General features: G+C 40.3%; 2 protein-coding genes and 1 long non-coding RNA gene across 5 annotated transcripts in view; 1 reads left to right on the top strand and 2 right to left on the bottom strand.

Moving 5' to 3' along the window:
• adprh (ADP-ribosylarginine hydrolase) overlaps positions 1-27584 on the top strand; it is a 307627-nt gene that overhangs the window by 7555 nt on the left and 272488 nt on the right. The window lies entirely within an intron of this gene.
• Positions 1-27584, bottom strand: part of LOC307147363 (uncharacterized protein) — a 149102-nt gene that overhangs the window by 69210 nt on the left and 52308 nt on the right. The window lies entirely within an intron of this gene.
• On the bottom strand, positions 19567-27102 carry LOC307147186. The gene is made up of 6 exons (XR_013819234.1): positions 27070-27102; positions 26688-26823; positions 26353-26542; positions 23076-23189; positions 20737-22222; positions 19567-20266 (listed from the first exon to the last, which is right to left on the bottom strand). It is a non-coding gene; the product is annotated as an uncharacterized lncRNA (long non-coding RNA).

Raw genomic sequence — 27584 nt, 5'->3', positions numbered from 1 at the left:
TTGACCAGGCCATGTCTATGGAGATACACTCAAAACAGCTTGTCCGAAACTGCTTTTATCACCTTAGGAATATCTCTAAAATACGCAAAATGTTGTCAAAGAAGGATCTGGAAATTATTATTCATGCTTTTATATCAACTAGACTTGATTACTGCAACTCTGTCTTTACCTTCTTGAATAAGTCAGCTCTGAACAAACTGCAAATGGTTCAAAATTCTGCTGCTAGACTTCTAACTGGTGCCCCCAGAAGGTCTCATATCACTCCCGTTTTGTTGGCTCTCCATTGGCTCCCTGTAAAATTCAGGATTGATTTTAAGATTATAGTGCTGACTTTCAGGGCCTTAAACAGTCAGGCCCCACAGTACATCAAGGACCTTTTGACCCCGTATTCCTCTAGCCGCACTCTTCGGTCCTCTGGCCAGAACCTGCTTATGGTCCCCAAGACTCGTTATAAGACCCGAGGGGACCTGTCTTTTCAGTCTGTTGCCCCCAGACTGTGGAACGCCCTGCCCTGTCTCTGCGTCTGGCAGACTCTGTTGACTCTTTTAAAAAATATCTGAAGACTTGTTTATTTAAGAAAGCTTTTGGTTGATGGGTTTTCACCAGTGTCACTGTGATTTTACATATGTATATACATTTTTTATATTGTTTTGTTTTACCTTTCTCGTGTACAGCACTTTGTGATTTTAACTGTGAAAAGCGCTTTAGAAATAAACTTTACTTACTTACTTACTTAATATCATTAATACAACCAAGTAGGGAGTCTAGTGCGACACTGTCATTCGGTTTCAAAGGCAAATAAATTTGCAAATCATCTGATTAACAGTGAAAAGACAGGTTGTGATTTCCTATAATACCCCCTAAAGGCAACATATATAAAGAAAACAGGAAAATAGGATGGGGCCAAGAATTGAACCCTGGGGTACCCCACAAGAGAGAGGAGCAGCTGACGAGGAGCAGTCACCAATCATGACAGAAAAGCTCCTATTTGCCAAAAAGGAGCTAAACCATTGAAGTGCCGAACCTCGAATGCCTACACAATGATCAAGATGAGAGAGGAGGACTGCATGGTCCACCGTATCAAACGCCGCTGTAAGGTCCATAGCACTAAAACAGCAGGATTCCCTGCATCTACAGACAAGGCAATATCATTATTAACTCTCAGCAGTGCAGAATCAGTGCTGTGATGTGATCTGAAACCAGACTGAAATTTTTCAAGCACAGAGGTTTTTTTTTTGCAAAAAGGCTTGTATCTGTATAGAAACAACTTTTTCCAAAACCTTTGACAGAAAAGGCAGATGAGAGACTGGCCTAAAATTGGACAACACTGTAGGGTCAAGATTAGGCTTCTTAAGTAGGGGCCTGACCACAGCATGTTTAAATGCAGCTGGGACAGAACCTAAACTAAGACAAGAATTAAAGAAAGTAAGTAGACTCGACCCAATGGTGCTATTAAAAACCTCTTTCACTATCCTGGCTAGGACAATGTCTAACGGACAGAAGGTAGGTTTCGTGTGTTGCACTACCTCAGAACGCAGTGTCAGAGAAACTGGCTTAAATTCCTCAAACACAGCAGAAAGCACAGGAGCAGCAGGTACAAACACATTAAAATTAGCACTCCAGTTTTGCCTGACAGATGCTACTTTGTCAATAAAATAACAGAGAAACTTCTTACATGTACTGATTGAAACCTCTTTCGAATCAGAGGTGCATGGATTCACAACAGAGTTAATAGAATTAAATAACACTCTAGGTTCATGGCAACTGCTAGCTATGACCGAAGAGAGATGGTGCATCTTCGCCACCTTCACAGCCTTCTGGTATGCCGCTAGACCAGGGGTGTCAAACTCACTTCCTGGAGGGCCACTGTCCTGCAGAGTTTAGCTCCAACCAGCTCCAAAAACACCTGCCTGGAAGTTTCTAGTAATCCTGAAGACCTTGATTAGCTGGATCAGGTATGTTTAATTAGGGTTGGAGCTAAACTCTGCAGGGTTGTGGCCCTCCAGGAACTGAGTTTGACAGCCCTGGGCTAGACTGTCCTTTAATAAACCCAGTGATACAATTAAATTGTCCTTCTTCCACCTTCGTTCGGCTTGACTGCAGTGTTGCCTAAGGGCCCTTGTGGTGTCATTTAGCCAGGGGTCCACCTTAGATTTAATAGATTTAGTCCGAACGGGCAATAGAGTCTAGGATTGCAGTGCTTGTGGAATGGAACACAGAGAGAATGTTATCTGGGGAAGAGGGAAAGACCAGACCATTCATTGCATAAAACTGTGAGCCCACAAATGCAGAAGCAAACTCTCCACCTGAAGAGGGGGTGATGCAGTGGCGCCTAGAAGCTGAGGAAACAGGCTTAATAGCAGGTGGTGGAACACTGATCTCAAACTTGATGGAGAAGTGATCTGAGATACCAGTTTCAGTTATTTCTCCAAATGAAACTGAAAGCCCATATGAGATAATGAGATCCAAAGTGTGGCCGAGATGATGTGTTGACCCTTCCACACACTGATTAAAGCCAAAAGAGTTCAAAAGGGTTTTAAAATCATGAGCAAGTGGGTTTGACTTGGATATTGACACACAGCGGCACCATCTTGATCCTCCCTTCAAATAACTGAAGGTCTTTCATTTTTAATTCTAAATTTTAACTACTTTATAATAAAAAACTTTTCTAATCTTGACAAAACACATCGTCGGAAAAGGTCTTACGGTTCCATATCTGCCAAATGTTTTGTGACATTGAGACTAAAAATAAATCCATTTGTTACAGGTGAATGCATAAAAAACACCCAGTGGCTATTTTTGGTACAGAGCCTAAACACAATCTTAATCTTAAATTGTGTGATATCAACTTAAATTTGGAACACAAGTTGGTTAGACATATGGCTTTGATTTGATAGTAATTTTAGAGTAAAAATTATTTTGTAAAATATATATTTTATATAAAATATTTAGTAGAGTATGTTTGATTTACAGTAAATTTAAACTTCCATAACTTTTTCACTTTTTCATTTCACTTTTTCCAAGTTACTTTTTAATTAAAAAAAAAAAAAAAATGAAACAAGACCAAACTTATGTCTATATTCCAAAGCATTCTTGAATTTGACCACCATTTAAATTTGGATAGTGCAATGTTACGTATGTTCTCTAAAAGGGGGGTGACAGTTCCCTTTCAGACGCTCATGTTCGACGTTACGTCGACGTGACAACGTAATTGGGATCACTTCAGGGAGCCCTATCATCTTCGAGTGTCTACAGAACAAGCCAATGCCAGTTGGCGTGCGTGAATCACGTCACGCGCCCCACCCCGCAGCGCGAGTATAAACAGGAAGCGGGCGCACGCACATATCGTCTTTTACTTCGGAGCCAAGCTTCTGTTTGTCTTCCGAAATCTACAGACTGCTACTGTGTTAGAGACTCCTTCAAGACTCTCTCTCTTCAGTGTTGGTGTGACGGCGCGATCAGCGAGTGTCCGCGACCTTAAGCTCACACAACTGCTGTTTTCACAGCAAGCTTATTTCTGTGTCGGTATCGGTGGGCCTTTCCCTGATAGTGTTTACAGCACTGCTGCGGCCATGCCCTGGGTGCCTCAGCACTGTGAGAGTAGTGGAAACAGTATATTTCTTCTTTTCTTTCTTTTTCTTCACAAAAGAGCAACACAAGCGAACCCTGCGTCCTTTTTTTCTTGTGCGTTTCTGGGAGCGGCCGTTCCCTGGCGCCAGCAGACGGCCACAATAGTTGCCTCACATGTTTGGGCAATCAGCATGTTGAGGCAGCTTTTGTGAATAGTTCATGTTCCCATTGAGGGAATATGACTATGACCGTGTTAAGATCGAGACTCGCTTACCTCAAGGGAGGTGCAGTCCCCTCGCCTATGCCCCGATCTAGCGACTGTTCTGCCCCGCAGAATAGGCCTACTTCGGCGCTTAGCCAGGGTGATCTGAGGATCACCGTGAGGGCCTCCCCCGCCGAGACAATCTCTGTGGGCCCCTCACGCCTCACAAACGCGGCCACCGCTGGAGCTTCCAAAAGAACCTGCTGGTCCTTCTCTTGAACGACCAGCCGTGTCTTTTGGGGCTCCTCCTGACGACCAGATGTCGATCGTAGCATCGGAGGTGGAGCTTCGTTCCTCTGGAGATGAAGATTCAGCTGCGTTACCCCCCTTCGGGGAGTGTAGCGTTGCCCGAGTCCGATCCAGAGTGGGCAGCTATGCTTTCCCGGGCCGCCGAGAAGGTCAGGCTTGAGTGGAACCCTCCACCACATCCCAAACTTTCTCGGATGAATGATTGGTTTCTCCGGTGCCTTTCTTCCCGGAGGTGCACGAGGAGCTCACCAGGTCGTGGTCTGCTGGCTCCTCCCTCCTCACCACCCTTGACGGCGGAGCAGCCAAGGGGTATGTGGATCTCCTGCCAGTGGAGCGTGCTGTCGCGATGAAATTGTGTCCGGCGTCCGCTTCCTTCTGGCGGGGGAATCCACGCCTCCCGTCCAAGGCCTGTAAGTTTTCATCCGGTCTCACGGCGAAGGCTTACAAGGCCTGTGGACAGGCTGCTTCCGCCCTGCATGCCATGGCGCTCCTGCAGGTCCACCAGGCCTAGGAGCTCATGGATATGCACAAGGGCGGTTCTGACCCAGAGCTCCTCCGGGAGCTCCGTGCGGCAACTGACCTCGCCCTCCGGGCGACGAAGGAAACCGCACGTTCCGTCGGTCAGGCAATGTCCACCTTGGTGGTCCAGGAGTGCCACCTTTGGCTCAACCTGGCCAAAATGAGGGACACCGATAAATATTGTTTCCTGGATGCCCCTCTGTTCCAGGTTGGGTTATTCGGCGCAGCGGTTGAGAGCTTTGCCCAGCAGTTCTCGGCCGCCCAGAAGCAAACGGAGGCAATCCGACACATCCTGCCCCGGCGGACCGTTGCTGCCCCAACCCGTCTGCCGACCGCAGAGCCTTTGTCTGCTCGTCGCCGAGGTCGACCCCCTGCGGCGTCCTCCGCTCCCGCTAAGCCCCAGCAGCAGCAACCACTTAAGGCTCAGCGTGGAGCAAGCCGCATGAAGTTGACCCTGCCCATCCAGGCCGCTGCCAAACCAGGAGGCAAGCACAGGTGCAAACGACCCTGAGACGGGCGACCCAGAGGTGGATTGGACTGCTCTTCAGGAGATGGCGAAGGCGCCGCTCCTTCCCCCGGTCCGGGCAGAGAATCTTATGTTTCCCTTTTGTTTCTGTTCCGCCACTGGCCCCCGTACCCACAATTTCAACAAAAGAGCAGTTTCTGAAACCTCTAATTCCCAAGAGGGCGAGCTTGGCGGTCGACGAAGCTATGCCTTGTCACCGCAGACACGGTGATCAGCTTTCTGCAGAACCTCAACAGGTGTGCTCACATCCAACCCCAGAAATTACAGCCACAACTGTAGCCTTTCTGAATTGTTGAAAGGAAGTCTGTGACAACTTGTTTTGCCACAAATTTTCCCGCAATTTGAAACTGCACAAAATCGCTCCATTATTAGCTGTCTGTTTCAAATGCTTTCAATTTAGACAGCGATCTTCTGCTTCTTCTGTGTATTCAATGAAATGCCAGTGGTTTGCTTGCAAAGGTGCATTATCGCCACCAACTGGGCTGGAGTGTCTATTATTCAAGCTCTCAACGGTAGAATGTACGGGTGTGAGGCGTTTGGAAAAATAGGTCCACAGTTTTACAACGAATGGTAAAACACCTGTTGGAAAGCATCTTTTGCAGCGATTTTTGTGTGAGCATATCAGTGAACACCCCTGACCACTCGGTGAGTTTCACGTCTTTGTAAATGAAAGTTTAATGTGTTTTAGGAAGGATTGTTCCAGTGCACCTATGCAGCCATTGTGTGCTACTACAGAAACCGAAAATTCTTGGGCCAGCAGCATGTGTCCAAATTTCAATCTTAACCGTTCTATATCATCAGAAACGATCTGTAAACAGGGCTTTATCAAAATCAAATCAAATCAAACTTTATTTCTATAGCACTTTACAGCAGCCACAAGGTGTCCAAAGTGCTTCACATCAGGTACAAATAAACAAATACCACATTAAACAAAAAACAGAGTAAGAGGAAAAGCAAAAAAAACATGAAACATAACAGCAATTATTAGTTTGCTTTAAATTAATACAAGTTATATATGATTACTTAAAATCATCAGCAGAAAGAGTAAAAATTGTTGCATCACTACTGTGTATTAAAAGCCATTTTAGACAAACAAGTTTTAAGTTTTGTTTTAAAAAGTACGAGATCTGTTACAATATGAATGTCCGGGGGGAGCTTATTCCAGAGTTTAGGCCCGGCAACAGCGAAGGCCCTATCGCCCCACTGTTTATACCTAGACTTCGGAACCTGTAAAGTCCGTTGATCAGAAGACCGCAACCGCCGATTTTGTCCACCCAGAGTTAAGAGCTCCGACAAGTACTCAGGAGCTAGCCCATTCATAGCTTTGAAAACAAACAATAAAATCTTAAAATCAATCCTAAAACGCACCGGAAGCCAGTGCAGAGTAGCTAGAACTGGAGTGATATGTGCGCTTCTAGGTGTACTTGTTAAAAAAACGAGCAGCAGCATTTTGTACAAGTTGAAGAGATGAAAGAGATGATTGAGTCAGACCAACATAAAGAGCATTGCAATAATCAAGCCTTGAACTAATAAATGCATGTAAAGCCTTTTCTAAATCGTGCTTAGTCAAAAGAAGAAGTTGGAAAAAGCTTATTTTAACCACATTGCTAATCTGTTTATCAAATTTCATGCCGCAATCGAAAGTCACTCCCAAATTTCTGACAGTTTGCTTGGCGCACGAAGTCAAAGCTCCCAAACTTAAAGCTGGATTAATTGACATGCATTTTGTATTGAAGATAATGCATTCAGTTTCATCTCCATTCAACTTAAAGGAGTCATAACCTGCAATTTTCACTTTTCCACGAGAATCAATGTATGTTATGATTGCCTAACGATTATACACTGGCCGGGAAGCCGATATTTAAAAGTGAAGCGTTTGTTTACCTCAGGGTAAATAAACCAGCGCACGTGCACGCGCACTCAAATACGAGATTTTGATTTCAGCCCCGTCTTGACGTCATGACGGGGCAGGATATACCATATATGGACACCGCAAACCTATGCCGCGGGAAGCCCGCCCCTCTCCCCCTCATATTCAGTTCAGTCGAGAAAGATGGAGAAACGAGTACACACCTGAGTTGCTCTGTGGTTGACTGCCACAAACAACATGTAAATGTGTTTTCTCTACCAAAAACGGACCAAACTATCAGGGACCAGTGGATGAAATTCATTTTTAATGACGCTGTCCCAACAACCCTTTCAACTGGCTTATCGTTAGGAGTCTGCGCTAAACATTTCACACAGGAATCATACACAAATTTGGGGCAATATCAGGCGAAGTTGGCCTCGAAGCTCTGTTTGGAAAAAGGTGCAATTCCAACCATCAGAGACTTGCCTGAAATTGAAACGGTAAGACTGAGTTTTTATTGCTCTACTGTGTGTAACAAACAGCAGCTAACTGCTAATGCGGCTATTGTATGCTAGCGGGAGTATTAGCTTCGAGGTAAACATGGGGAATGGCTGCTAACGTTACTTTGCAAACAACAAATGACTGAGATCATCATGAATTCGGCTATTGTATATTGCCGGTCGCGGCCAGGGGTGCGTTTCCCGAAAGCATCGTTGGCCAACTATGGTCGCAAGTTCATCGCAATGTCCATTGAACTCTATTGGTAACGACGGAACTTGCGACCATAGTTGGCCAACGATGCTTTCGGGAAACGCACCCCTGGTCGGGTTCATTCATAACTTGCGCCATGATGTCATTTTGGAATGATATGCTAAAGCGTTACCTGCGTTGTCAACCCCCCTCCTTCCTGCAACCAATCAACGCGCCCCTCATTTGCATTATTAAAATGACCGTCCACGACAGCCAAAATATCGCATCAGATCTCGCGAGACAATAATGCCTTCAGAAATAAGGGTCTGAGGAGCTCTGTGTTTATTTTTTTTCCACTTTTCTTTTTTAGAAGGGCCTGAAAGACTATAATACAGCAGTAGGTATCCAAGGTAATACTAGGTTATGACTCCTTTAAGGAAGTTCCGAGAAAGCCACAACTTGATATGATCAATGCAATTTTGCAAACGGTTTAATGCAGTACAGTCATTTGATTTCATAGGCAGATAAATTTTCAAATCATCTGCATAACAATGAAATGACAGATTATACTCGTTTATTATAGCCCCTAGTGGCAACATATACAAAGAAAACAGGGTGGGGCCAATAATTGAACCCTGGGGCACACCGCAATAGAGAGAAGCTTTAAGTGTCAAGTCAAGTCAAGTCAAGTCATCTTCATTTATATAGCGCTTTTAACAATGTAGATTGTTTCAAAGCAGCTTTACAGAGATAAATATATATAATTTATATAATAAATATTCGTATAATTTATGGTAACAGAGATTGTTTTGGCTTTATACAGGGGTGCAAACACATGTATGGTCAAAAAAGAGAGAGGTAATCGAAGCCCTCGTCCCGCGGCAAATATCAATTGATACTACATTGCCACCATCCCCAACCCACCCCTATAGGCACATAGAGTCAAATGAAATTTAGAAAAACTTCTTGCACTTCTTCTTCTTGCTTTACTGCTACTTCCTGAAAATAATTTCACCTGATGATTTGAATAGCTCTTTTTGTAAAGAATTAATAATTCTAGGATGATTGGGGTAATTGTGTAGGGTAGGCCTAGTGCATCTGCATAGAAACTAATAAACAAAATACAAATATAAATACAATAAAACACAAATACACGAGAAATAAAGCAGTGCTTTATGTTTTTCAGGTAAATTAACTGTATTAAGTATTAATACAGTTTATCTTTTGACAAAACATGATTTTTCTCTTTCTCTTTTGTTGTTTGAATAACTTTGGTGACACAAACAGCTGCAGGTATATTGGGTGCTGTCCCTTTAAGACGAATGCACGTATCTAATACCGGTAATGACCAGTCTATGGTAATGACACGCATCCGTTTTATTTTGTCTACGTTTACGGGGAAACTCGTTGAGACGGACACTGGCTTATTTTTTCGTGCACACATGTCTGTTCAAACACAAATAGATAAGAAAGAAAAGGGAATTCGGTGTTCACGAACTTCACGTGCTGTCTGCGACTGCGTGGCTCTGTGCGCCGACAGACTATCTACATTTGGATGTTAAACATAATGTATCCTGATACAGCAAAGACAACGTCGGCAGTATTGACGGCAAAATAGGCTGACGGGCAATATTTGAAAATCGATAATTAGGCCTATTTTTTAAATTACAATTATATATGCATTTGTCAAAACCGAGAGACTTTCAAGCATCAAAATGTAATTTATTAATATGTATTTGCGCCTTCTATTTTGTCTGAAAACTTCCAACACTCTTGCGTGTCGCGTGAAAAAGAGGCGTCGGTTGCGGTTCTATTTCTAGCACGCGGTTTCGGCGCGGCTCGAGAAGTGTGTGTGTCACGCAGGCATTGTGCTCTAACACAAGCTCTAACCAGTTAACATGAGAGCCGACATAAAAACGGACACTCCACGCCACGCAGAGAGAAATGTGATGCAGTGGCAGATCCAGAGTGAGACAGAAACACTAGTGGTTCACGCTTGCGCACATACTGCTGGTTTGGCGCGCAGTGTTCTGATTCGCTTATTTCCTATTTACTTGTTGGTGGACGCAATCCAGAATTACTGTTGGTTAAATTATAATCCCCCCCCCCCCCCTTAAAAAAAAAGTCTTCGGATCTGCACGATTCACACAAGTCACCCAAACTGACGTGAAAAAAGCGGGAGGCGCCGAAAAGCGCGCTGTTTGCACCCCTGTTTATAGCGGTTCTTTAATAAAGTTATTTTCCAGCTAAAGTTAGTTTTGATTGATTCGCTTCCGTCGCAACGATCATTTGTTATTAAATTAGGGGCCGCCAAGATGACACCATTCTCTCTACAAAGACTTTAAACGCGAACCTGGGATAAACGCTGATGGCGTTCACATGCGCATTAAGAATTGGTTCTATAGTTATTTGCGTTTAAATATATGTGCGCAGGTTTGGAATTCCCTACAAACCAAGCCTAAACAAAGTAATAATGTCTTATAAAATTTTGATACAGAATTGTATTTTTTATTTTATTTTATTTTGTTACTTAGGGGTAGGTAAAACGTTTTATCTGTAGAGTGGTAAAGGGATCCTCCATAGGGAGAGACTATTTGGCACTTCAGCACTGCGTTGTCATCGGGTCCAGGCGAAGGTCCTTCGTCAGATCTGGATACAGCCTGGATCCGGCAGGCTGCGGGAAAACCTCGGGATAAACAAAGACACTAAAATTAGCATAGATGCCATTCTTCTTATGATGTAATGAGTACATCAGGATTTATGGGAAGTGTTCCCGGTTCCGGCTGACCTAATCTATGCAGCCTAACATTGAATTATAGAAGTCTATAATGTATTATGTGAATGCTAGGTCAAAGAGAGGTGTCTTTAATCTAGCTTTGAACTGACAGAGTGTGTCTGCTTCCCGGACAATGTTCGGAAGACTGTTCAGAAATTTTGGTGCTAAATAGGAGAAGGATCTACCGCCAGCAGTCGATTTTGATATTCTAGGTATTATTAACTGGCCGGAATTTTGAGATCGCAATAGACGTGAAGGACTATAATGCATTAAGAGCTCGCTTAAGTACTGCGGAGCTAAACCATTTAGTGCTTTGTAAGTAATCAGCAATATTTTAAAATGTATACGATGTTTAATAGGCAGCCAATGCAGTGTTGACAGAACCGGGCTAATATGGTCATACTTCCTGGTTCTGGTAAGGACTCGAGCTGCTGCATTTTGAACTAGCTGTAGTTTGTTTATTAAGCGTGCAGGACAACCACCCAGTAGAGCATTTCAATAATCTAGCCTTGAGGTCATGAACGCATGAACTAACTGTTCCGCATTTGTCACTGAGAGCATATGGCGTAATTTAGATATATATTTTAAGATGGAAAAATGCAGTTTTACAGATACTAGACACGTGACTTTCAAATGAAAGATTGGTATCAAAGAGCACACCCAGGTTCCTAACCTACGACGAAGACTTAACAGAGCAGCCATCAAGTGTTAGACAGTATTCTAGGTTATTACGTGAGGAAGTTTTTTGTCCAATAATTAGAATCTGTTTTTTTTTTCAGAATTTAGAAGTAGGAAATTACGAGTCATACAATTTTTTTATATCAGCTATGCATTCCGTTAATTTTGTGAATTGGTAAGTTTCGTTAGGTTTTGAAGAAATATACAGCTGAGTATCGTCGGCATAACAGTGAAAGCTAATGCCATGCTTCCTAATGATATCTCCTAATGGTAGCATGTACAGAGTGAACAGCAGCGGTCCTAGTACTGAGCCTTGTGGTACACCATACTGAACTTGTGATCGATGAGACATCTCTTCATTTACTGCTACAAACTGATAACGGTCAGATAAGTATGATTTAAACCATGCTAGTCCAATTCCACTAATGCCAACATAATTTTCGAGTCTATTTAAAAGAATGTTGTGGTCGATAGTGTCAAATGCAGCACTAAGATCGAGTAACACTAATAGAGAGACACAACCACGATCGGATGATAAGAGCAAATCATTTGTGACTCTAATGAGGGCAGTCTCAGTACTATGGTACGGTCTAAATCCGGACTGGAAATCCTCGCAGATATCATTTCTTTCAAGAAAGGAACACAGTTGTGAAGACACTGCTTTTTCTAATATCTTTGACAGATAAGGTAGATTCGAGATCGGCCTGTAATTGACTAATTCTGTAGGATCAAGGTGCGTTTTTTTAACAAGCGGTTTAATCATAGCCAGCTTAAAGGTTTTTGGTACGTATCCTAGAGACAAAGATGAATTAATGATATTAAGAAGAGGATCTATGACCTCTGGAAGTATTTCTTTCAGTAGCTTAGTCGGTATAGGGTCTAACATACATGTTGTAGATTTAGATGATTTAACGAGTTTAGTAAATTCTTCCTCTCCTATAGCAACGAATGAATCAAATTTTTCCTCAGGGAGACTACAATGCACTGCCTGATGCGATACTGTAGTAGACGGTTGCATAGTTATACTTTTCTCCCTGATATTATCAATCTTATAAGTGAAGAATTTCATAAAGTCATTACTGCTGTGCTGCTTGGAAACTTTGGTGCTTGAAGTATGTAGTACTAACAAGTGCATGTCTAGTAGTGTACACTTACAAGAGAGTTCCAGTAACTTAAAACTAATTTGTATAGTATACTTGATCATTTAATTTAGATATACTCATTTATGCTAGTTGTGTTAACTCTGATGTTTTCTGCATACAACTTGGAATTACTGAGTTTACTTTACTTCAAAAGCAATCCAGTTTACTTGTTAAAACCATGCAAACCGATTGCACTTAAAAGGGCAAGTAAGCTTTACTCCAATAACTTAAATGCTATCAATCATCTATTATACATCATTGAGAATACTTTCACAATTTTACAAAGATAACGTACAACTTGACAAAAAAATTTAAGGCAATGATACAGTTCAAAGGTAAATTTATTGTATTTGTTTTCTTAACAACTGACACAGGGGTGGTCCACACAAGTTTGCATTGGGGTATACAATTTATGTAAATAGTCACTTTAGGTTTTTATATTTTTTTGAAAACAAAAAAACGGAAACACTTTATAATAAGGTTTATTAGTTAACATTAGGTAGTGTATTAACTAACATGAACTAACCATGAGAAATAAATTTGTTACAGTATTTATTAATCTTTGTTAATGTTAGTTAATAAAAATACAGCTATTCATTGTTCATGTTAGTTTACAGTGCATTAACTAATGTTAACAAATACAACCTTTGATAATAATAACGTATTAGTCAATGTATATAAAATCTGAATAAAAATAAATATATTTGAGACCATTCCCTGACTCTAACAGATTCTCAACAAACAGCTTTAACAATTCAATACATAACAATGACTCACTTTAATCAATAACACTTCGGAGACCAAACTTGATATATAGAAGTGCAAAAAAAGTGGCTACATTCATTAACGATGGAATAGTATTTCATCATTTAATGGAATAGTATTTAATCGTTTAAGCCTAAACGATGAAAAAGCAATGTCTCTGACACACATGTACATTAGAAATGAATACGCTGACAGCATCTTAAAGGGTTAGTTCACCCAAAATTTTTAATTCTGTCAGTAATTACTCACCCTCATGTTGTTCCAACCCCGTAAGACTTTCGTTCATCTTAGGAACACAAATGAAGATATTTTTGATGAAATCTGAGAGGTTTCTGTCCCTCCATAGACTGCAATGTCATTGCAACTTTCAAGGCCCAGAAAGGTAGTAAAGACATAGTTAAAATAGTCCATGTGACTACAGTACTTCAACCTTAACCCTCTGGAGTCTGAGCGGTTTTCTGGGCCCTGGAGGTGTTCTGACATGCTCTGACATTTGTGCTTTTTTCAGTTATTTATAAACATGTTAATGGCAAAGGTGTAAATTCACTCTATATAGCACAAACAGGGCTACCAAAATATGTGATCACCATGCATGTATATTTTTTAATTTTTAAGAGAATAATGTTTATGCATGGTTATTAAAAAAAATACAAATGAAAGTTGCTGAAATAAGACCACAAAACTCATAATAAATATGTGTCAATAAGACTTTTGACTAATGGATGTTGTTCCTTCGAGTTCTGGCTTCAAAATTATGTGAAAATTCAGACGTAACGTAATTCTACGCCATTCAGGTGTGACACTGACTGAGCCACAATGCAAGGACAAAAGATATATTTAGAAGAAGACTTATATTGACCATTTAAGATTTTGCTTGCATCTATCTTGTAAATATGTTTTGCTATTTTATTAAAAAGGTTACAATTACAACAATAATTACAATTTCAACAATATTTCAAGTGTACTCTTTCTTTGTAAAAAAAAAAAAAAAAAGATTATAGGCCTACATTTTATCTATGTATTCATTAGTTTGAATATAGCCAACATTAGAACAGCTAACATCTTAGTTGATGACTTTATTTTTGACAAAAATAGTATTTTATATATATATAGAAATTGCTAAACAAAAGCTTATTTGATGTGGCAGTATATTCTACAGTAAAAACTGTACTCAAATCTAGTCAACAAAATGTTGTCTTTCATATTTCGCCTGACTGTAACGTTGTTTTTATGAAATATTGGGGCATATAAATGTTAATTTGCAGTTTTAATACGTTGCTTATACAAATAGCCTACATTTTATTTCAACATATTTCAGTCGATTTTTACTCATCTCAGTATAGCAATACAGTTTGCTAAAACATCATCATTCATTCACACACGCGATTTAAATTTAAACTGTCTTTTTACGAGCTGAGGTAAACAGCGCGCATCTCTGCCATTCATTCATAAACAGAAACCCGATTCACGTGAGAAGGAAAAAAACTTACTAGGCTACTGTATTCCTCAGCTCGCTCCTCGATATACCCGCACTTCTGAGGTACATTTTCCATTATTATTATTCCTCACAGCGCTGCGAGACGGTGTAAACAAGTAATGATCTGAATAAACTTGTGTTTCTCGAGCTGATATGGGGGCGTTCACAGGATTGCGCGGATTGCCTCAGCCATTTGCGTTTGAATAGCGTGCGCTCTCCGTGGGCGGAGTCACATTACATTTGAATCAGCTGTAATGAGCTCGACTGGAATTGCTCTCTTTTAATACAGATTTCACAAGATGAGAATATTTGTTTTTTATATAAATTACTTCATTTAAAATAAGAGAATTCAAGCTTCATGCCTGTGTGTCTGTATGCCTGTTGAACTGAGTATTCGCTGAGTTATTCATTTTCGGACGCGTTTCAGAATGGACTACACTGACAGAGAGAAGGCAGAACTCGCATCACGTTTATTTTTCTTTATTTGGCAAAAAGCACAACACTTTGTTTTTATTGTGAGTATACACAAAAATAATACACATTTAACAGAATCGATTGATGTATGAAACTCCTATGGAAAATCAAAGTCAACAGAGTATTTATGAGTTTCTTTTACACTGATAAAAAAAAGCGAGCTGGTATCGCCGGCGATACCGCCGACCTCAGGGGGTTAATGTTATGAAGCAACAAGAATACTTTTTGTATGGTGTGGGAGACCCGGTCTGTGGGAGACCCGGCATTCTTCCTGGCACATCAACTGCCTGGAAATGCTGGCGGTCTACAAAGCTCTGAGGAGCTTTTTCCCGGACCTCCGCGGCCACCATGTCCTGATACGCTCGGACAATACTTCTGTAGTTGCGTATCTGAATCATCAGGGGGGTCTGAGGTCGCACCCTCTATGCAGACTGGCACACCAGATCCTTCTGTGGTCCCAGGGGAAATTGTCGTCTCTCAGAGCGATGTATGTCCCCGGGGACCAAAATCAGGGAGCAGACGTCCTGCCGAGACAGGGGCTGAGGCCCGGGGAGTGGCGACTCCACCCCGAGGTGGAAGCCATGTGCGTGAGATTCGGCCCAGTGGAAGTGGATCTGTTCGCGTCTCAAGAGACGTCCCACTGTCCACTGTTGTTCTCTCTCAGGCATCCAGCTCCACTGGGGCTGGACGCTATGATGCAGACGTGGCCGAGGCTGCGTCTGTACGCATTTCTACCGATCGCTCTGCTCCCGGGAGTCTTGGAGCGGGTCTGCCGGGAGGAGATCAGCCTGCTTTTAGTAGCACCCCGCTGGCCGACCCGGGTATGGTTCTCGGACATTGTAGCACTACTGGACGGTCTCCCGTGGCAGGTCCTTCTGAGGAGGGATCTGCTGTCGCAGGCAGGGGGCACAATATTTCACCCCCGGCCAGAGCTGTGGAACCTCTGGGTCTGGCCCCTGAGGGGGCTCGGTACCTAGAGGCTGGCCTGTCAGCAGGTGTTGTCGAGACCCTACTCAGCTCCAGGGCTCATTCCACCAGGAGACTGTACAGCCTGAAGTGGAATGTGTTTTCCACTTGGTGTAGAGAGTGTGAGGTGGACCCAGTTAACTGCCCAGTGACTTCAGTGCTGGAGTTCCTCCAAGATCGTTTCTCCGCCGGTCTTACCCCGTCCACACTTAAGGTGTATTGTATATACTGCCATTGGGGCTTTCCACTCGCCTGTAGGTGATGGGCCCTTGGGGAAGCACCATCTGGTTGTACGTTTCCTCCGTGGGGCTCGGAGGATGAGGCCTGCGGCTCGCTCCAGAGTCCCAACTTGGGACCTGGCGGTGGTACTTGAAGGGTTGGCTGAGGCCCCCTTCGAGCCACTGGAGTCGGCTGAGGCGAAGAACCTGACCTTCGCTATGTGCCCAAGGTGCCGTCTAATGTGGCACGGTCAGTGGTTCTTCAGGCCTTCTATCCTCCACCTCACGTGACGGCGGAAGAGGGGAGACTTCACCTGCTCTGCCCAGTCAGAGCCCTGAGAGTGTACTTGGAGAAGTCTTCTCAGTGGAGGAAGTCAGACCAGTTGTTGGTGTGCTTTGGTTCACCCAAGAAAGGGCTGCCTGCATCTAAACAGACAGTCAGCAATTGGATTGTTCAGGCTATAGCCACGGCTTATCAGGTGCGCAATTTGCCTACACCTATGGCCGTGAGGGCACATTCCACCAGGGGCATGGCCTCCTTGGTGGCCTTCCTTTCTGGCGTCTCGCTTCAGGAGATCTGCGAGGCGGCCGGATGGGCCACCCCGCACACCTTCATACGCTTCTACAGTCTGCAACTCCCTGTGACGCCTGGCGCCAGAGTGCTCGCGTCCTAAGTGTGCCTGGTCTCCCAGCTTCACACTAGGGCGGGCGTGATTACGGTGTGGCATAGTGGGCATTACGTTCCCCAAAGTGTCGTCACGACGACGACGCAGTGCGAGTTCCCTCGAAGGGGAACGTCTCGGGTTACGACTGTAACCCTTGTTCCCCGAGAAGGGAACGAGACACTGCGTCTCGTCGCCACACCTATCACGGGCAGAGCGCTTGCTTCATCGCAAAGGAGCTAACGTGTGTTTGTGCCGGCGTCCCCTTGTATCTTCCGGTTATGCCGTCATCTACTACGTCATGACGCAGCACCAATCAGGATTGGACAGATTTCATTCATGATTCAGATGCGCTACGCTGGGGGCATTCCCCAAAGTGTCGTCACGACGACGACGCAGTGTCTCGTTCCCTTCTCGGGGAACAAGGGTTACAGTTGTAACCCGAGGCGTTTTTTTTGCGCACAAAAAGTATTCTCATCGCTTCATAATATTAAGGTTGAAGTACTGTATACTTCACATGGACTATTGTAACGATGTTTTTTTCTGGGCCTTGAAAGTTGCAATGACGTTACGGTCATTGGGGGGTAGAAAGCTCACAGATTTCATCAAAAATATCTTTATTTGTGTTCCGAAGTTGAACAAAGGTCTTACGGGTTTTGAACGACATGAAGGTGAGTAATTACTGACAGAATTTTCATTTTTGGGTGAACTAACCCTTTAACTTGCTCATGAACTAATGGGCTGACAATTTTAAACAAGTGGCTTAGTTTCCCTTTTATTTTTCTATCAACTAATCTAATTCCACTGTCATAAACAAATGTAATCTAATGCCAAACATCATCAATCTTGCACATTTGATTACTCACCAGGAGATTGTTCAGAGATTGCAGTTTTGGTGAGAGTTTGTTCTGTCTCAAAGCAAGCATCAATTTCTGAATGAAGTTGAAAGTATTTTTCATGTCTTTTGGGTAATCCAAATTTAAAGGATAAGACAGACCAAAATAGATGCAAATTGCCTGAGGCAGGTTCTGCAGATTATCCATTACAATACCTCGCTCAACAATGATGGCTGTAGACACTGGGCAAAGGTAGAGTTTATTTAGAGAGGGAAGTTGTTCTTCATCAATGACAGTCAGCACCCCAACAGATAGTTGTGCCCAGGCTTCATCAACATCACATACCTGAATGAAACCAAACAATAAAAATATTACAACAGAGAAAAGTGAAAAGGCATGATTTATAAATTATAAATGAAAATTTTATCATTTAAAAATGATTTAGTGAATGGCTGTATATTTTAATGATGGATAGATGCACTTTTATCATGGATGGATGCATTTTGATGGACTTCAAAAAAAATACGGCCATTCACTGCCATCATAAAGCTTGAATGAGACAGGACATTTTCTAATATAACTCTGATTGTAATCGTCTGAAAGAAGAATGTCATATACACCTAGGATTACTTGAGGGTGAGTAAATCATGGGATAATTTTAACTTTTTGGTGAACTATCCCTTTAAGTATGCAAGGTATTGAATTAAAACTACAGTACAAATTATTTTGTTAAAGGGTTACTTCACCCAAAGATATAAATTATGTCATTAATTACTCACCCACATGTCATTCCATACCTTTGAGACTTTTGTTCATCTTCAGAACACAGATGAAGATATTTATTATGAACTCTGAGAGCTTTCGGTCCCTCCATAGGCAGCCTAGGCACCTAGCACTTTAAAGCCCTAGAAAGGTAAGAAGGACAAAGTAATCCATGCAAATTGAATGGTATAATCTTAATTTTATGACGCAATGCAAGTACTTTGTTTGTGCAAAAAAACAATATTCCACTTTATTTACAAAATAACTGACCTGCAATGCATGTTCATGAGGACATCACAAGGTATGTGTGTTTTGCTCATGCATGAGCAGCCAGTTGTTGATCTTTGAACAATTCGATAAGATTTAGTAAAACAATTTTTATTTATTTTTTTACAAAAAGCACTCATGTTGCTTCATGAAATGAGGTTAAACCACTGGAGTCAGATGAGGTACTTTAATGATTTATTTCATTGCTGCCTATTGAGGAACAGAAAGGAAATCATTAAAAGTATTTTCATTTTTTGTTCTGAAGATCAAAAAAGATCTGAAGATCAAAAAAGTGTCATTACCATTATGCCTTTAAGTGGAGAAGTGACTATTAAAGGATTAGTTCACTTTCAAAAAAAAAAAAGTCCTGATAATTTACTCACCCCCATGTCATTCAAAATGTCCATGTCTTTCTTTCCTCAGTCGAAAAGAAATTGAGGTTTTTGAGGAAAACATTCCAGGATTTTTCTCCATATAATCTTCAATGGCAACCAACTTTTCAAATGTTCAAAGAAGGTTCAAATGTCAGTCTCAATGCAGCTTCAAAGTCTCTACACAATCCCAATCGAGAAATAAGGGTCTTATCCAGCGAAACAATCTGTCATTTTCACACACAAAAAAACAATTATATACTTTTTAACCACAAATGCTCGTCGTGTACCATCTCTGAGATGATCCACGCATTGCGTCATCACGTTGAAAAGGTAATGCGTCAAGTTATTTGTCTGTGTACTCCGGTTCAAAAAGGTAGGGAAGGGCGGACATCTTTGTTTTAATTTTTTTTTTTTTTTTTTTTTTTTTTTGTGACCTTTCCAACATAATGACGAGATACATGGCATCTCAGATGGGCATTTGTGGTTAAAAAGTATATATACAGTATATATTTGTATATATAGTTTCTCAAAAACCTTAATTTCTTTTCGACTGAAGAAAGAAAGACATGGACATCTTGGATGACATGGGGGTGAGTAAATTATCAGGAAATTTTTATTTGAAAGTGAACTAATCCTTTAAGATTTCAGTCCACAGTTAAAGAGTTTATCAACAAAACCCCACAACACTTTAGACAACAGCTAGATAGATTGTAAGCAAAACCATGATCAACTCAGAATAATAATAAAAAATTAAGGCTGCAGTAAACTCACCCCTGTATTAATTTGCTGCATAAGCTCATCTAATTTCTCTCCAATGCTTCTTGAAGACATGAGGATTGTGACAAAGCGTGGTGTGTAGCGATCCACAGCACCATAAAAGTTACTCTGCAGCCTGCAGATCTGTGGGGACTATCCTGTTAAACTCTGCAAACACATACAACACAGGCAAAAAAAAAAAAGGCATGGGACAGTGTGGAAATCTTTCAATGAACAATTATTTTTGATTTTTCTTATCTTTATAAAAAATATCTTTCAATGCATGGTCAGGCCAACATGCCAATTCTAAAGCCAAACCTAAACAGAATGTGGTTTCTCATGGTGGAAAAGGGTATGAATAAGTACTTGTCTCTCTGTAAAAAGAGCTGGCCACTGCTCCATCTGCATCCACAATTTCACGTCTTCGCATTGAGAAGGTCTGGTCCATCTTAGATGCAGTGATAAAGCAGTTGAGTTCGAGTAAAAAAAAAAAAAAAATATTGCATTACAATCTGAATTTACTCAATTTAAAAAATAATAGTTTAATGATGTTGTGAAATCACAAATACTGTCAAAAAGCATTACATACTTCATCTCTGCATAAGCTGCAGGTTACCTTTAACTGTAGATGTGCGACGTTTCACCAGATTTGGAACCTTAATAATTTATAAATGAGAATGCATCAGTGAAAATGGTAAAATAGAAAACCATAATTATTACATTTGGGACAAATAAATAGCTTTTTAGGCATTCCAGGAACTGTTATGGTACAGTACAAAAACAACAACAGTCCAAACCATATTCTTCAAGCTCTAATTCTCTCAATTATTTGGTAGACATTAAGGAAATCAGTAAAAATTAGCGACAGACAGTAAAAAAATAACCATTCACACAAAAGTTGCATGCTTGATTACTCACCTTATTATTATTCCAAAAACGTAGCGAAGCTCCAGATAAAAATGTAGGTAGTCTGTCAAAGTCTTTCCACATCTGCAAAATTGGCGCCGAAAATGAAATACGCACAGAATCTATTTTGCATGCTCTCACAAGTACCGCTTCTTCTTCTTCTTTGTTTTTTCTGCACATTAGGCATGCTTTAATTCACTGCTGCCTCTCACTGGTTTAGTAACGTCATTGCATCCTTTGTTGCTACTTGCTTATTTCAAGTAAGCAGTTAGGAGCGAACTGAATCTGTTTAAAGAGGGCGCCCTGTTTTTATCGTAGCCATTAGCAGCGAGGGGAGTTGAACAGCTGATGCATCTCAGCTGATGAGACCGTGTTGTTGGCCAATAGCGTTAGCAGTGTCTTAACTACCTGGCCTGCCAGAACTGACGCTTACACTCAATATATATTTTCGATCCTTTAACCCTGCCCCCATCAGGTGCAGGACTAGACACCACTGTAGTAGTACCATTGTACCTTATTTAAACAATATTATTATCATTGGTAAACATTTGTAAACACATCGTCCTAGCATAATACCATAGATGGTATGCAATATCTAGAATGTATCTATTAAAGGGTTAGTTCACCCAAAAATGAAAATTTTGTCAGTAATTACTCACTTAAAAATGTTGGGTTAAAAATAACCCAACGAATAACCCAACTGTGGATTGGTATAGCGCCTTCCCAACTGTGGGTTATTTTAACCCAATGCATTGGGTTAAACTCCAGTTGGGTTAAAGTAACCCAACAGTTGAGTTAAATATTTATTTTTTATTTATGACCTTATTTTAATAAATAAAATACACATTGTTTTCAAATACAGATTGTTTATTTGTATAAACAATACATATGTTTCAACAAATATATTTTTCATTTACAAACTATGTATTGGGGAGTCTAGCATTTAATGTAAATATACATAATTGTGTACAAATTCAAAATGCACAAGTGTACATACAACACACATAATAAATTCAAAACCTATGTACAAACAGTACACATTCAAAACCTACACAAAAATGCACATAGCATACATACAATTGTACAGCATACAGCACACAAAAATTAAAAATGAACACTAAATTTAGAACTAATAACCTATACATTTAATTCAATAACCTATACAAATATAGACAGAATACACAAATTAATAACAATAAATCCTAATCACAACTTTATTAAAAGGTCTTCACTGTACACTGAATGCATTGATGTGTTAGTGTAAACATACCTTGAGTAATAAAACTACAAATACATATGTTGACTACTGGACCTAATGATGATGATGATCAAAGTTCTTAATGAGGCAGGACCTCCTCCAGATATTGCATGCTACAAAAACTCCCAAAATGGGTGCAGGGGTCTTGAAATAGTTTATGTCATAGATGTAAAACATTTTTGAAACACATCAAGTCATGTGGATCCGGGCTTGTCTCACTGTTTCTCACTTGTCTCCAACCTTAAAAGAATAAATAATGTTCAGTTGGGCATGCACTGTAACAACATCAACAGTGTTAAATTATAAAAAAGTTACATCAAAGCAGTGCTGTATTGAATTAAATTATGGTCACTCTAATTAGTCATTACACCTGCTGTTAAATGGTTAGTTCACCCAAAAATGTAAAATCGGTCAATAATTACTCGCCCTCATGTCTTTCCAAACCTGTAAGACTTTCGTTCATCTTCGGAACACAAATAAAGGTCTTTTTGATGAGTCTTACAAATTTCTGTCCCTCCATTGACAGCTACACAACTATCACTTTTAATCCCCAGAACGGTAGCAAACACCAGGTAATAAAGGTAATACATGTTACTCCAGTGGTTCAACCTCAATTTTATGAAGTGACACGAGTATATTCTATCCCTTAACCATAATTTATCACTTTATTTACAACATATTAAACTCAAACGCATGTTCACGAGAGCACCTCGACGCATGTGTGTTGTGTTAATGCGAGAGCAGACGACAAAAGCGTGAATGCAACAATTATGTATTTTTGCACAAAGCACATAGTCGGTTCATAAAATTGAGGTTAAACCACTGGAGTCACATGGATTACTTTAATGAAGTCTTTACTACCTTTCTGGGGCTTGAAAGTGGTAGTTGTGTAGAATGTCAATGGAGGGACAGAAATCTCTCAGATTTCATCTAAAAGATCTTCTTTTGTGTTCTGAAGATGAGCGAAAGTCTTACAGGTTTGGAACGACATGAGGGTGAGTAATCATGACAGAATTTTCTTTTTTTGGATGAACATGAGCTGAAGAGCAGTGTAATTTATCAAAATTGATTTGATAGTGTTGCTTTTACTTACAGGCCAAATGTCATTTAAGCTGCGCTTCATTTCAGCATATGTTGGACACACCATTTTTCCATTTGTGAGGTATGGCGATGATGGAAGGATGTCAGGCCATTTCTCCGGGATCATCTTTGAAAGACAAGAAAAAAACAGTTTTCAACTATACCACACGTGTGTGAACCTAATTTCATATGCACTTAGACACAGCCAAAACAATTTTCCAAAATAAGACACCCCTTACATATAGAGGGTATGCACTGACGTCACTTTCCCGCCGAAGAGCTGTTGCGTGACTGGATTTAATAGGGGAAACTGCGAAAACGTGAGTAAAACAAACGATTAGTTCAAACGATCAGTTTAAACTAAAGGTTGGACTCAATATAGTGTTCCTTACAACTTAACAAAGATCCAGATTCCTTAACAGGAATCCTGTTTCCTGATATTTATATGAGCCTGATTTCAACAAAAAACGAATTTGCCTGTGAACGCTTTATATAACGACAATATAAGTCCGGGTGATCACTTCTATCAATGTTATATATATCATATCGTCCAGCCCTAAAACTTTTATAGTTTTTTGTCAATGTTTATTTAAAAACATCCAATTATGCACTCCATTTGCTTCTCTGTACTGTAGTGATGGGTCGGTCATGAATGATTCGTTTATTTTGAACGAATCTTTAATATGACTCGGGACTACCGAGTCTGTACTGGAAACAGAAATGATTAGTTCATCTCTTGAGTCTTCGGGTTCGGGTCCGAGTCTTTTGTTCTTCCTGTCAGTCCCATAGAGGCTATGCTGTCAGTACCGGAAAGAGAAATGATTAGTTCATCTCTCGAGTCTTCGGGTCTGATTTTTCTGAGTCTTTAATTCTTTTGTCACATGACAGCACTGGACAAATAAATTAGTTACAAATTTTTTAACAGTAACATGCTACATTTTTGTTCTCAAATTATAGCTTTTTAATTTCTTTCAATTTATAATTTAAGAATTTCTGTTATGATGGTTCTTTTCCATATGGATGAGGTACTAAAGAGTTGGTAATGCTTTAAACTTTATCTATGATGGGGCAAACCACTTTGATAAAGATCTATATTATATATATATATATATATATATATATAGTCTGATAACAACAGTTCCGTGACATAAAACTGAACGACTCGAACCCGAGAGATAAACTAATCAATTCTGTATCCGGTACCGATTGCATAGCTCAGCTTATGTAGCTGTCACGTGTTGAAAGAAATGACTCGAACCCGAAGTCGATAGACTCGAAACGTGAACTAATCAATTCTGTATCCGGTATTACAGACTGCAAAGCTCAGTTTATGAGGATGTCACGGGATGAACAAACGGCTTAGATTGGGTAAACTAACAGACTGCATAGCCTGAAGACCCAGATAAATAAATTAATCGTTTCTGTTTCTCATAATTTGGCCTCTTCCTTGCATTGCTATTTTTTTCTTATTCTAAATGTGATGTAGCGTTTATTGGTAACAATCGTAATTAGGTCACATATGAAATATTAGCTCGAGCAATATTCAAATTTGGGGAAATATTAAAATCATAACTCATAGTCATAATTCATAAATTTCACATATGCTATTACATTACCTGCTAATTATCAAAAATATTTCGTTCTATAACTGGTCTCTCATCAGTCATTCGACCAGCGAATGCTTTGATTATACCAGTTAAGAAGGAATATTTATATTATCAAACCTCAGACAAATTCTCTCCTGGCCGTGGATGCAAATTGCTGGGTTTATGAATTAAAATAAAGAGCTAGTAGCCAGATCTTATCGCAATTTCATTGACAATTACATTGGTGGGATTGTAGCACAGAGTCAGTCAAAGTATAAAAGATTTATTTAATCAAAAATGACACACAAAGGATTATATGCATATAGGAAGTAATATAGGCTAATCTACGTACGTAAAATTACACAAGACACACGAACGTTTAAATAAACAAACAAACATAAACATGACTTGATCAGAATGAAAATAGGAAGAAAGTGAGGGAGAAAGGATGGTAATTTACAAACAGAACCTTTTAAGAGACAACTGTGAAAGCAGCTTCGAGAGAGATCATTTTATACGTTACTTGCGATTCTGTTCCTTTGTCTGTGTGAAGCTGGGCTTCGGGACCACGTGCGTATCTTGGCTGGACCGTGTCTCATCGATTTGTAGGCTGGCGTTTCGCGTGAAGTTCTTAAAAACTCACTGAATGTAACATTACCGAGGTACGGAAGTCTCTTCCCGGTGTGGGAAGGGCGAGAAAACTTGGTTACAAGACGAGAATGGATTTTTACATTCGCTTTGTTTGGATGAAGGCCCTGTGCCTTCTCTCGCTCCGCTGCACGTGGAGCAGGGAGGGGTGAGAGTGCAGAGTTCAGAGTTCGGAGTCACGAGGGTGAGAGCGTGTGAGAGCAGAGAGAGAGAGACGTCTGCTTGTGTTGTGGTTTTTAAAGCAGCGCGGGGTAACGCCCTGTTTGATGACGGTACCCAATGAAATCTTTCGGTTCTGAGGCGGGAAAATTCTCTTTGTGTGAAGAAAACGCCTCCTTTCACCATATGTCTCCTGAACGAAATAATTCATATTTCCTCTTAAGATTATACATACTGAACTAAAGATGTTACTTATATAACTTAGGTGGGACTGATCGAATTAAAACAGGACGGTCAGACAGATACCAAGAATTACAGGTAGATTTTGGACACACATAACGTTACGTTCATATGCATCATTACACACAAATAAAGCTTGATTAAACGTACAATAAAATTGTCAGTGTTTCCGTAATGGCAAACGATGACACTTTAAAGAAACATAGGAATACATATCAACATTTAGTGACTTGTTCTGTGTGGGAATGTCTGTTTCAAAGTCCACGAGTGTGTTTTGTGTGTGTGTGTGTGTGTGTGTAACATTTCAAAGAATGTCTTTGAAGCTCACACTGTGGAAAGGGGGAAGTGGGTCGTAAAGGGATTCAGTTACAGAGTCTGCCAAGTCTGTGGGACTTAGAAAGTGTTTTCACTTTTAATTAGTATATAAATTAAAAGTCCATTTTTACCCATCGAGCCATAGTCGTTACAGTGATCAACATTTGATGTGTTTGGGGAATTTGGCTATTGACATGTAACATTTAAATACATTCTGCTGAAATTAACAAAATGACTTGAAAAAATATTTATTCATTTTTATGAACGAGATTCAAAGATCCGAGTTAGTAAAATGATCCGAACTTCCCACTACTACGTCACGCGCATACATATTAAACTCACCATTCCAAGAAAACTGTGAAGTCTGGGATATTCTCTAATGATTTCTTCGATAGTTTTTGTTCCAGAGGATCAATTCCACGCACTGCAGTTTTTTGAGGTGGTGTGTGTCTCATGAACTCCTCGACTTTGCTGTGAGGACTTCTTGCTTTCTTTTGCCACTCAATCATTGTCAGTCATCAAACAGCTCAGACTATATTGAAATAAAAAAATACTGTAATGAAATTACGGAAGACAGCTGGAAAAAAAAAAAAAAAAACATAAGTAATTATCTGTACCTGGATCTCTAGTAGCCCCAGCACTGCACATTTGGTATCTCTAATCATTATTCAACTTACCAACTTGTTAGTAGAGGGACTCCAAGACCGGTGCCAGATAAGGAAGACATCCAAAATGTGTACTACTGTACACTGTCCAGGACCAGAGTTGAGAACCATTGTCATCCAGCAGCTTAATACTTTCATTTACTCCTTTCTGTGTTAGAATGAAGCAGAAAAAAATAAATATTTTCAGAAAAGTAAACTAGTCCTTAAAAACTTGTTACTACAGTAAATCAAGGTAATCTGTGTATTGGAAAACATCAACTTTCTTTAACTAATCATGAACTAATCGTTTATTTGTTGCACAATGTTTCCCATTTCAATGTTGTTGGGAATATCTGCACTTTTTCATCTTTCTTTCATCTCGGAGATTTCAGCGAATTCAAACGCTTCTCACTACCTCACAGCGCTGTTGTGGTGTCGTGTGACCGATCTTAGCTCGCGCCGCTGGGCCGAGCTGATAAATGGTCCGTGCACTACGGTTCAAATGAGTAGAGCTCTTTCGTTCCGCATTTAGTGACAATTGTAGTCGCACCTATACGAAAAAAAGTACGTTACCAGTCTGGAGCACTGCTTCAGCTGTGACAGCTTAAAGTCCCTTTAAGACATTTGCTATCACGAATACCGTAAAACAGGCGTAAGTTAATGCTAGATAGTGATTTCAGACTAAGGCTTACTTAGTTTATTGTAGTAGGTAACTGGTAGTAAACGGTTTCGCTAGTATAATGTTATAATTAATTACTTTATTACTGCTAGCGACCTAACGGCGATAGCTAGGATTAATTTCCAATCGATCTCACTTCCCGGAGATCATTAAAACGGTCTAAAGGGAACTTCGTTTTTAAAAAATATAAAATTCAAATTTAGAATAATTATATTCAACGTCTCAGTACACAATACTTAATGTTATATATA

Source organism: Squalius cephalus, assembly GCF_949319135.1.
Source record: "Squalius cephalus genome assembly, chromosome: 19".
Lineage (NCBI taxonomy): Eukaryota > Metazoa > Chordata > Actinopteri > Cypriniformes > Leuciscidae > Squalius > Squalius cephalus.
This window is presented reverse-complemented; position numbering and strand designations above follow the sequence as displayed.